The 12,244-nt window shown below is 40.5% G+C and overlaps 1 protein-coding gene and 1 long non-coding RNA gene across 3 annotated transcripts in view; one reads left to right on the top strand and one right to left on the bottom strand.

Moving 5' to 3' along the window:
• The window catches only part of LOC144589467 (uncharacterized), a 212,239-nt gene extending 209,740 nt beyond the window's left edge, over positions 1 to 2,499 (bottom strand). Inside the window, exon 1 of the long non-coding RNA XR_013545589.1 lies at positions 2,446 to 2,499. This is a non-coding gene — a long non-coding RNA (uncharacterized LOC144589467). The remainder of the gene's footprint in view (positions 1 to 2,445) is intronic.
• Positions 1 to 12,244, top strand: part of TSPAN9 (tetraspanin 9) — a 310,585-nt gene that overhangs the window by 20,654 nt on the left and 277,687 nt on the right. The gene's annotated exons all lie outside the window — the stretch shown is intronic.

Raw genomic sequence — 12,244 nt, 5'->3', positions numbered from 1 at the left:
TTGTGGTGGTTGGAATTGTTGCTTTCTTTCTGAGTGCTCACATCAGTTTCTCCATGTCATACTTTGACTAGAAAACACAATGGACTTTTTTATCCTAATGTATTTTGCGGGGGACAGAAAAGTACTGCAGTGGGAAAATGCAGCAGATTTGTTGGGACAAATTTTATCCTAGCAGTTTTTTAAATCTATTTTAAAAAAGTTAAGGCAGGCAGCTGAAACATGAGGGCATTATATGTAACATTTTTCGTAACAAGGTCATAAACATCTGCTTTTTAGGCCTGGTTTGGTTTTTGGGTTATTAAAAAGTCCTGTCTTCCTGTATGAGAACTGTTACAATTTACTTCATTTATAATTTCTGTACATATGTAGTCTTTATGGTTGATATAAGTAAGCAGCCAATTCTGCCGTTATGGTCTTGAGGGTGTTGGCAGCATGTGCTGAATTGTTACTGCTGCTTGTGCTTGTACTGCCTCTTTCTGAAGGGAAGCATCAACCATTGGTTCCCTTGGTGGTTCAGTGGTGGCCTCTTATGTGTAAAGAAAGCACACGAGATAGCCATACAGTGCATAGGTACATATGAACTTTGATTTGTATATATTGTTGGATTTGTAACTCACCCCAGCAAACAAGGAAGGATTGTGGGGTCCATTTACTCATCACTTTTGCTGTACAGTATTCTACCCTCTAGGAGAAGACCAATCATCCCTCTTGCAGAGTTTCTTCTGACAAAATTGTGTAGTCTTTAAAAGACAGATGCTTATATAGCCAGAGGTGATGAAAAGGATTAAGTTGGAAATGATGGGCAAATTGAATCAGCCCAGTTTGGTTAATTTAATTGGACATATGGTCTGAAATGGTACACCTGTAGTAAAGTACCAAAGACAATATTAGAGAAGAAGTCGTGGTAATCTAGTAAGCACCCAGCAAGGTCTGGCAAGTACTGGCAACAGATGTGCCTGAATCTGGTTTCTACTTACTGTCATTTACTACACTTGCTACTTTGAAGTGATATGACTACAAAACATGCTTTCAAGCATTGTCATGCCAAGGCTATATTTGCCAGGCACAGCATTTGCAATGAGTTAATCTCTCATAATGGGCCTCAGTATAATTCCGAACATTTGCATAAAAAAAGTGTTTGCTCACATGATGATCAGCCTGCACTGCACAAAGACCAACAATTTGGTTGAAACCTACGTGGCTACTAGCAATCAAATGTTAACAAAAGAAGCTAAAACCTAAATAAATATTATCAGATTCTAGCAAAGCTAACCAAAATGTGGCCAATATCCCTGTGACGTTCCACCCAGTGTTCCCAGTTTGTTTTCCCCAAACACCGGTTCACTCTCTGGATACGTTTACTCTTTCTTCCGCTACCTCCAGTGGATCTCTCTCATCCACACTGCACCATATATGCATCAGACACGTGCTGCCAATATAACTTGTTTATTTTTCTCTTTTTTTGCAGTTGTTCTTTTATTATTGTTTAGGATCACTCATTAAACTTCTTATATTTGATTACACGTTTACTTATTCAGGTGTACTGTATAAGGTTTCAAGGTATTCAGATCTTGCTATTAGTGATAACATGACAAAAAGCAGTGGGCCAGGAAAGAGGGGGGAATCATGTTGTCTGCATGTCCTCTTGAGATGTAATGAAGTGGAAAAGTCTATGGATTCTCAATTGGGACTCATCAGGTGATGTAATGACCTTAGGCATCACTTGAAGTAATTCCTAAAGCTTGGTGGGAATTGGGGAGGGGGAAGGATGTTGGATTTTTGAGGTTGAAAAATACGAAACTCCACTAGAGATTCAGACACGGTGAATCAATTGTATAACAACTGCTTTCTACAACTAACCCTCTTCACTGAGAATGGACTGGGAGAGGGAATCCTACAGGCCTTTGGCTTGACAACTCTGCCAAGAATTTTGCCTCATCTTATTTATTCACTAACCAATATTCTTGAATCACATCAAACATTTTAAGTACTGTACAATCATGAAAGAATAAAATAATAAAATACTATAAAAATATAAAACTTATAAATGATGATCGGAAGATGATATTAAGGGGAAAAAACCCTACACTTCTGAGAAGGCTTTTTTGAACAAGAGATTTTTCAACAGTTGCTAAAATCCAGCAGTGTCAATATTATCCAATTTATACTGAGAAATTCCAAAAGAAGTGCTAACTCTGAACTATCAGTCAGTGATTCTAAAATATGAGGCACTGTTTCCCAATGAGAGCAGTGTCCAAACAAGCAAGTAAGGGGTCAGGTGATTTCTTAAATATCCAGGTTGTTACCCCGAATAATTTATTATTGCGTCTTAATCTCTAGTGGGAGATCAAGAATGAAGCCAGTGAATAGGTACAACCCAATTTTATTAAGAAGCTAAACACGCTAAGGACGAGAGGAACCCCAAACAAAGAAAAGCACTGATACTTATTAATTCTCGTATTAATAAGGTACATTCCAAAGCCAGGAGATGAACAAAAGGAAAAACAAAGGAAAAATGTGACCAAACTGGTTTTGGTTAGCATCTTTACTGTACTATCTGCAGCGTTGATAAGAACTACTGATTCAGACTTCAGAAACACTTAACAAATACCTGACAAACTAACAAGTACTTAACAATCGAGAGGGCCATGCAACAAGTTTGATTAATAAAAACACAAGTACCCCCTTGGACCATTAATAATAAAGCTAATGCTAATCTATTTTGTAATATCACATCCTTCAAAGAAAGGATTACAGATTGCATGTGCAATTAAGTGTCAGCTGTTAAATTTGTCAGTCGTTCCAAGGCCAATTAGGTATTGTAAATATACTCAGCAAATTTGTGTAGATCTTTATAATTTCCTGCAACTGCAGCCATGGGAAATAAACTATGACTTACCAAGGTTCCTGTATCCCATTCCAAGAGAGAAACAGCTCTCCATGTTTTATGATAACTAGACCAAGTGGAGTAATAAATGGTATGAGGTGCTTTTGGGCGAGTGCCACTGGAACATAAATATCCTAAGGTGCATCATCCAGACCAATCTACAGGTAAAAATTTGTACCTTTGTGTGTCACATAAACACCAAATACCTGCCTTTAAACATATTCCAAGAGATTGTGCTTGCAAAATTTTAAGAATGGTCTGGATAATAGAAAATGGAACAGTAGTTTGGAATTCTTTAGTGGGAATTATTTTCTCCAATTGTATTGAAAAGACCAGACTGAAAGGATCCAATACTCTATCATGCAAAACACAAGAACCTTCATGTGGTGAAATATTATGAGTGAGTGCATTGATGCCAATTACCAACGTTAATATTCCCAGTGTATTTATAAAACACAAAAGAGCACTCGGAGTAGGTTGAAGAACATATCATCCTCCTATCCAGAATTAAAAAATTGTATAGAACCATTATACCGCTGGCCTAATGGAACTGATACTCAGAGAATGATAAACCCTTGTTGACTATGGGTAGGAAAACAACTGCGAATCCAACAATTCGATAGATTGATCTCATTCTAAATTATGTGATATAAATGAATAACTATTGAATTCCCAACCTCCCAAGCCTGCCAGCAGCTGCCTCCTATATTCTGGCCAAAACATATATAAAAGTCAGTATAATAATCTTTTAAACTATTACTGTTTTCTAAAGAGAACCTTTAGTCCATCTAAACCTTGGGCAGTCCACTGCTGCTTATGTCTCTTCTTCCTTGATGGTGTTATCTTTGTCACTTTTAACATATGCTGTTTTTAAATAATTGTGTTGGTTCTGAATCAGTTATCAGGTTGCAGGAAATAACACATTGTACAGCTATTTTGTGATCTGAACCATTTTCTAGATCAAAGATCTTTAGAGTAGTTGACTTTGCAAACTGTTTAGGTTTCTTTTTTGGCAAGCACGGATGTATACCTTTGTTTTGCAGTGAACTGCTGTGAACAACAGTTTTCCATAAATTGCTGCACATGTGACACCTTGCACCAGTGACTCTTAAAGCTGGCATGAAGGTTTTATTTGTGAACTCTGCATTTTACTCCATGTGTTTGAAAAAGTGGACTTGTCCATGAAAACTCACATTAGAATATAACAGTCTTTAAGGTGCCACAAGTTTTTTTTTCTCTTTTTTTGTGAGTTTTGCCTGATATACTGGGTACACAGTTTGAGATCCCAGTTCTAGGTTTTGGCCTGATGGTCTGTTTTGCTCACTGTACACTTTCCCTAATACTATGATGGCATGATTAAAAGGCAGCATGGTACTGTTGCAATGCCTCTCACTCAGTGTCACCAGAAATGAAGTGAGCAAGGTTCCTTCTAAGATGGGTGTGTGCATGTGTGAGTCTCTGCCACTCTATGCGCAGCTCTCTTCCTCCTCTGTGCAGCGATTGCGTTAGGTTCAGTTTGCAATGAAACCCTGTGCACGGGGGGGGGGGGAGTCATGGAAGCACAAATGGTGAAGTCACGCGTGCGAGAGGTGGAGCCCCGCATAGCGGGACTGAAAAATTAGAGGATAGTTTTGAAGTGAGTGTGTTACACAGCATGTGACACATACAAGGGAATGAATGTCTGGCATCTAGGCAAATGACTTTGCTTGCTGAGCCTTTTAAGATGCTCACAAGGGAATGGCATTAAAACCCTATATTCAGCTATGCATGTGTGCCCGGATGGTTGACACTGGAACAATGTACAGCAAATCATAAGCTCAAAGAAGGAACAAGGGAGGTTGGAAGATACACTTTATTCACAGGTGAGTTTGGTGGTTACCTGGAAGGGGGTCTTCTCTGTTGCTGCTCCAAGACTTTGGAACTTTGTCCTATAGGAGACTAGGCTGGCTTCATCTTTGCTGTCCTTCTGCAAGCAGAAGACCTTTCTCTTCAGGCAAGCTTTCCCTCAGTGACTGGCTGCCTAAGTGGGGTTTTTAAATGGATTGTTGTGTTCTGTTTCTTTTAAATGTGTTTTTAACGTTGATTTTATTTGCCATTTCTTACAGTGGTATTTGTTTGAACTTTTCTAGCGTTTGTATACTTATTGTTTTTAGCTTTAAATAATATTTTTAATTATGCAAAATTAGATAGATAGATAGATAGATAGATAGATAGATAGATAGATAGATAGATAGATAGATAGATAGATAGATAGATAGATAGATAGATAGATAGATAGATAGTGTCATTTGTTCATAGGTTGGATAACTATTCACCTGAATTCTAAAATGTATCTCTAGTCTTGATACATAAAACCACAGAATTAAAAAAGGATTTACTTTTTTTTCACATGACTGTAGCTCTGGAATGTTCTGGTTTAAAATGTGCTAGGAAAAAAACCCCAAAGACCGGGAGGATTAGCTGAAATATATATGTGAAAGAATTTATGATTGTAGTAGTATAGTACAGACTGTAACAGTACAGTATCAATTGAGTCATGGGCAAGCAATTTAAGCCCAACTCACCAGCTTTTACACATTGGCTTTTCAAATCTGACTGCTGATGGCTCCCCCCCCCCCAAATCTTGGATTAACTCATTCAACTGCCACCCTACAGCTACTCTTTCAGTTAGAAGCCAGAGGAATCCTTTTGTTGTCTGTTCTCCTAACAAAGCTGTATCAATCAACCCTCCACAACAGCAAATGAAAGTCTAGAGAGATTTAATATGACACACGATTTCCAACTGAAATGAATTGCATTAACCATGTGCATGGCAAAAAAATGAAGATTAACTGTCCTTCTGCTTGCATAGGTCTGAAAATAGTTCCATCAATTTTCTCTCAGCATACTTATTCCCTGATCCACCTGCCCTCCTACTCCTTTTCCAATGTAAATATTTTGCTCTCTGCTTTTCACAACTGTGTACATTTGAATGCTAGATAGAGATATTTAAAGCATAAGTGAGAATAATCTAAAGAAATAATTTAAAAAAAATCCTGGTTTGGAATAAGTGAACCCTTATTCAGTTAGAAACCAGGGCAATTAACATGTGAAACATAACATTAACCATAAAGGGAAACAACATGGCTGATTAGTTATAGGCCTGTTTGCTCAACAGGCAAGAATATAATTGAGGACAGCTGCCTGCGTAAGATATTTGTGCTGTGATTCTTTGGTGTTCTGTCCACAAATCACCAGCTGAAATCCTGTTGTTTAGTGCAGTGGTTCTTAACCTTTGTTACTCGGATGTTTTTGAACTGCAACTCCCAGAAACCCCAGCCAGCACAGCTGGTGGTGAAGGCTTCTGGGAGTTGCAGTCCAAAACTCCTGAGTAACCCAAGGTTAAGAACCAGTGGTTTAGTGTGGCAGATTGCAAATAGAGTAGGGTTGCAAACAGAGTAGAGAACTGATGGAACTTACAGAGGGGTCCAGTCACCAAATCCCTACTGATTCAGTGGGCCCATTCTAGTTGCAGCTTACTATGTTTAGCAACAGGATTTCAGCCATAGCAACCTAAGGTTAAAAGGAATCTTGAAGATCAATCAGTGTTCTGCACATTGCAGGATTGCACTGTAGGATTCTGTCAACACATCCCTGCAGATGGCTGTCCAGCCTCTGCTTGAAGACTCTTATCGGAGGAGAACACATCACCTCTTGGGCCAGTCCATTTGATTGCTGATCAGCTTTAGTGCTAGAAACCTCCTGATATTCAGGAATAACTTCAATAAGAGTTAGAAAAAGGGCCTATTAAGCCTATTACTTCCTTATGTTATTTTAAGAGATGAGTGTCTTTGAAGAGGTAAACTCAGTCAGAATGGCAATTTGTTTGGATATCTATTAGCCCAAATAATCTATACAGTACTAAATTTAAAACAGCAGCAGGAGCAACAACATCATTCTAAGAACCAGAGTATTTATTTTCATCATAATTCAAATTGACATTGCTAGAGATTTTGCATAGTACAAATAACACACAATAATTCAGCTGCTCTATGGAAATTTGTATTCACAAAGGACAAGTGTTTAAGGCTTAAGGCACTGCATGTGTTTCAAAACAACAACAACTGCTTTTTGGTAGCTGTATGTATTCAATGTATTAATGTATGGATTGAAAGGATTTTGTTAGAGCAGATCTTGATTTCTGTGAGTGGATAGCTAATGTGATGCTGGGCTTCAAAACAAATAGCAATCTGCTTTCTAAAATAAGGGTGGGTGACACTTTTCTTAGATACTAAATTATATATATGTAAGTAAGCTTACATATATATGCAGTGGTTTTCTTCAGACTGAGCACTGCAGAACTGGGGAGGGTAAGAGCCAAAGCTTATTTTTAATTTGACCTTTGTTAACTAAACCAATGAACTAGCTCCAGACTAATCACGAGCCCTCCTTTGGTCCACCCCAAATCAGCCAGATTCTGGGTAGCTCTAACTTCCAAAAGGGGGAATGAGTCTATGGGGGCTCAAAACCGTCCTTGCTACTGCCCTCTAGTTTGGGAAGAAGACGCCATTCACTGGGTGGTCTGTACCTCAGCTTCAGGTTGGTGGAGGAGATTGAATTGTCTCAGTCTCCTAAACCTGCCACAGCTGTGTTGAAATAGGCATCATTGGGGTAGGATTAGCAGGAAGTTGCTGGCACCTTCTTTGTGTATATGGCACCCCTCAGTCATTGAAACACAAGACTTGCAGAACCGCTTTAGGCGGTTTGGGCTGGGGCTGCTCCAGCACTTCTACCCAGGTAATCTCCTTCATTGCCATCTCTTCTCTCCTTCTTCTTCTCCTCAGCTGCCCATTGCCCCTTCCTGCTTTCTTCGTCTCCTTTCTCCCTTCCAGTTCCTTGTAACTTTGTGTCTTGCCCTGAGCCTCATTCCTTCTAGAACAGTGGTTCCCAACCTTGGGTAGTCCAGATGTTCTTGGACTGCAGTTCCCAGAAACGCTGTCCAGCTCAGCTAGTGATAACGTCTTCTGTTTTAGAATGTTCCTTGCCCTTTGGGTGCCCATGGCAAGGCCCTCAAGCATTTTCTCATCCTCCATTTTTGTAGGTGAGTCTATTGCAGTTGCTTCACTGTCTGCAGCATAGCCATTTTCTGGGGTAGGGTGGACCAGGTAAGATCACCTTGAGGGTGACAGGAGTGGACAACTCTAAGGTCAATCTGATACTGGGACCCTCTGGAATCCTTTCATAGTATTCAATTTACTGTAGTACTACTTCATTAGTCACCTCAATACATAATACTTCACAGAAAGTTCTACCTTTGTGCAGGTAGATACTGGGTACATGTAGATAAAACCCATAGTCACTTATTCAGTGAAATCTTTCAAGCTTCTTCTAAAGCCAGGGGGAAAAAGACATTGGCATGGAAATTATTGATTACATGGGAGCTACCACAGAGCAAGTCCTATCTCTGATATTCAGTAGCATAACAGCTTTCCGCAAGGCCTCTACTGCTAGTTTTAGGGCTTGGGAAGGTACAAGTGAATGTGGACAGTCCTGATCACCTGCTTCCATAGTGTATAGTGCATGAAATCATAGCATTAACCATCTAAATTGGGCCCTGAAACAAATGGGCAGCTGGCATAGCAGGTACAGATGAAAATTTCTGACCTGGTGGCAAGGTTCCCTCTAAGCCAGCGTTCCCCAACCCCCGGTCCGCAGCCTGGTGCCGGTCTGTGGTGTGGGCCAGACCAGGCTGCCGAGAGAGACCTCCTGCCACCCCTACACGTGCACTCACCCTTGTGCTGCCTGTTTGCGCCTGCGCACGTGCTCTGGCATGCCCGCACGAGTGCTGTGCTACCATTTGTGCATGGTGCATGGGTGCGCGTGGACCCGCACAAGCACGCAGTGCCGTTTGTGCATGTGCACAGGCACTCAGCGTATGCACAAATAGCAGCGCATGTGTGTGTGGACCCGCATGCATGCATATGCACAAATGGTGATGTGATGCCCAAGCATGCATGCACCTGTGCAAGAGTGCACACACACTTGTTCATGGATGTGTGCGAGCGTGAGGGGTGCCCCGCCTTCCCAAGCTGGTCTGCGGACCGGAAAAGATTGTGGAACACTGCTCTAAGCTGTGTGCATGCACACAACTTCACCTCTCTCTACACAGCTTTCTTCCTCCTCTGCACAGCGATCACGTTCAGCCCCTTTGGTTCCAGTCACAACAAAACCCTGTGCATGTGAGAGGCGGACAACCCCCAACAGGGCTAAAAACTAGAGGGTACATTGCTTGGTGAGAAGTATTCTTGCTCCCACAGCGTGCACCTGGTGAAGCTTCCAGACCATCTTTCAGGGCATTCCCATATACAGCATAGTAATATAAAAATGCATGTGTCACTGATGTGAAGTCTGTCTTTCTCAGAAAAAGCTGTAGTTAATAAAGCAAGCAAAGAGTCCTATGGTACCAATGACCCCCTCCATAAATGTGCCTCCATTAAAAGTAGAGGTCAGGACTGCATAAAGGTAAAGGTTCCCCTTGACATTTAGTCCAGTCGTGTCTGACTCTAGGCGATGGTGCTCAACCCCGTTTTCCAAACCGTAGAGCCAGTGTTTGTCCAAAGACAGTTTCCGTGGTCACGTGGCCAGCGCGACTAGACGTGGAATGCTGTTACCTTCCCACCGAGGTGGTACCTATTTATCTACTCACATTTTTACATGCTTTTGAACAGCGAGACTGGCAGGAGCTGGGACAAGCGACGGGAGCTCACTCCGTCGTGTGGATTCGATCTTACGACTGCTGGTCTTCTGAACTTGCAGCACAGAGGCTTTTGCGGTTTAACCCGCATCGCCACCACATCCCTAAGCTCCATCACATCCTTTTCCAGGCCTGCATACCTGGTCTTTAAGAGGAAAGAACAACCTAGGACCAACTATTTGGCATCTTGCAGATTGTCATACTTCCTGACTGTTTGCATTCCCACTTTTCCTGGACTAATTATTCACCCTTCTCCACCTGAAAGCTGGTTCCAAACACAAGGTCAGGACTGTACTGCCTTCTTGGATGTAAAAGCTGGAAAAGCCCAGGATGGAGATGGGCTGAGTGCCATCCATATATCACAAATGCCTCAACCCAAATCTATGAATGCCAGGTTGAAAAAGTTTTATTACTATATGCCCCGAAGCCTGTCCCAGTTCATTCAGCTTGAGATATCAGCTAGGTGTTCGTTCCTGATAAAGGATTTGATCATATGCTGCCTTGCTGGAAGCAGTTTCACACTAACAGTTTTCTGTCTTTGAAGCCAAGCTTAGTCTGATGCAACAGAGAATTCTGAGAATTATAATTTTCTGTAACTGATAGTGTTTGTGGTAAAGTCTAATTCATGCAACATATTTCAATTAGCTTAATTTTTTAGGTCTCCAGATGACACATAATTGAATTTTGTGTTTTTGCTGGAAGAACACTGTAGAAATAAAGGAGCTCTTCTTAGGTTTAAGTAGCCAGTTATTAAAAAGTTATTGAATTGAACTCTCTAATACAGAGAAGAATTTTGTTTGGAGGTGAATACCAGAACGTCCCAAAAAAATAAGATCCTTGGTAAAAGAATTGGCCACAGCTGGATGTCTGTTGTTTTACTGTCTGGGTTTTGCTACTAAACAAGGACTTACAGTACTAATAAAAGTGGAATTAATAATAAATACAACAACTTTCTTCTTGTTAGGAATTATTGTAAAGAAGTATCCAAAATTACTGACGGTCTTTTAACTAACAGACAGTATTGCAAAAATTCTGCTATTCTTAAGGTTGTATGCTAAGTGTTAAAACAGAATCTCAGATGGTAACCATCTTGTCATTCCATATTCCAGAGATATATGTGACCTTGAAATGGGAAAATATCAAATTCTACCTGGTTAGTAACTTTAGAGTACAGTTTAAACTCATTTGTGTTAGAATATTTATCTTGTTGGTGTACAATGGATTTACTAGCAGATAATTTTGTCTTTTTTTAAAAAAATGGACAGTTTGGTGACTTCTACTAGGATTTTCTAAAAGTCACAGAGATTGAAGTTGTGGGATCAGTTCTGACACTGGGGAATTCTATTCATCTTAAATCTTTTGCAGCTTGTCTGAAACAAGAAAACACTGCCGTACTAAGATCTGATCAACATCGAAAAACTAAGATCGTGGCCACTGGTCCCATCACCTCTTGGCAAGTAGAAGGGGAAGATATGGAGGCAGTGACAGATTTTACTTTCTTGGGCTCCATGATCACTGCAGATGGTGACAGCAGTCATGAAAATAAAAGACACCTGCTTCTTGGGAGGAAAGCGATGACAAACCTAGACAGCATCTTCAAAAGCAGAGACATCACCTTGCCGACAAAGGTCAGCATAGTCCAAGCTATGGTTTTTCCAGTAGTGATGCATGGAAGTGAGAGCTGGACCATAAAGAAGGCTGACAACCAAAGAATTGATGCTTTTGAATTGTGGTGCTGGAGGAGACTCTTGAGAGTCCCCCTGGACTGCAAGGAGAACAAACCTATCCATTTTGAAGGAAATCAAGCCTGAGTGCTCACTGGAAGGACAGATCCTGAAGCTGAGGCTCCAATACTTTGGCCATCTCATGAGAACAGAAGACTCCCTGAAAAAGACCCTGATTTTGGGAAAGCGTGAAAGCAAGAGGAGGCGAAGGGGACGACAGAGGATGAGATGGTTAGACAGTGTAATCAAAGCTACCAACATGAATTTGACCCAACTCTAGGAGGCAGTGGAAGACAGGAGGGCCTGGCGTGCTATGGTCCAGGGGGTCATGAAGAGTCGGACACAACTAAATGACTAAACAACGACAACAACTAAGATCTGAATATCCACATTATGGTGTGTACCATTATCGACAATTCCATTAAACAGAACTACTTTGCACATTTTTTCCAATAGAGGCATTAATTGAACCTAATATATCTGCACTTAGACAAGTATATCTACTTGAAGTAGTGAATAAGAAATAAGGCAGATCATCCTGTGGTCTCACAGAATTTACTGATAGGTTTTCTGTGTTTGAAGAGGCAAAGTGTCTTAGAATGTAAAGTGCAAGGACATTTTCATTGCTTACAGTGTTTGTTTGTTTGTTTATTTGTTGCCATCTCACCTTTCTTCCCAAAAGGACCCAAGGTGGCTAGTTTAAATATTGCCCAAAACATCCCTAATGCACATAGAACAACTGAGGTAATAGAACAATAAAACTCAATGACACTAATCAGATAATATACAGACATTAATACAGATACCAAACATTAAAATTCAAATGCTCAGTTTTGAGTATTGTTAGAGCAATTAGGGATGCCCCTCTTTTCTTTTCTCTTCTTTTATTAGTTTTTATTT

The sequence above is a fragment of the Pogona vitticeps genome, chromosome 5, assembly GCF_051106095.1.
Source record: "Pogona vitticeps strain Pit_001003342236 chromosome 5, PviZW2.1, whole genome shotgun sequence".
NCBI classification, from domain to species: Eukaryota; Metazoa; Chordata; class Lepidosauria; order Squamata; family Agamidae; genus Pogona; species Pogona vitticeps.
The sequence above is the reverse complement of the archived record's forward strand: the minus strand, read 5'-3'. Positions and strand labels throughout refer to the sequence as shown.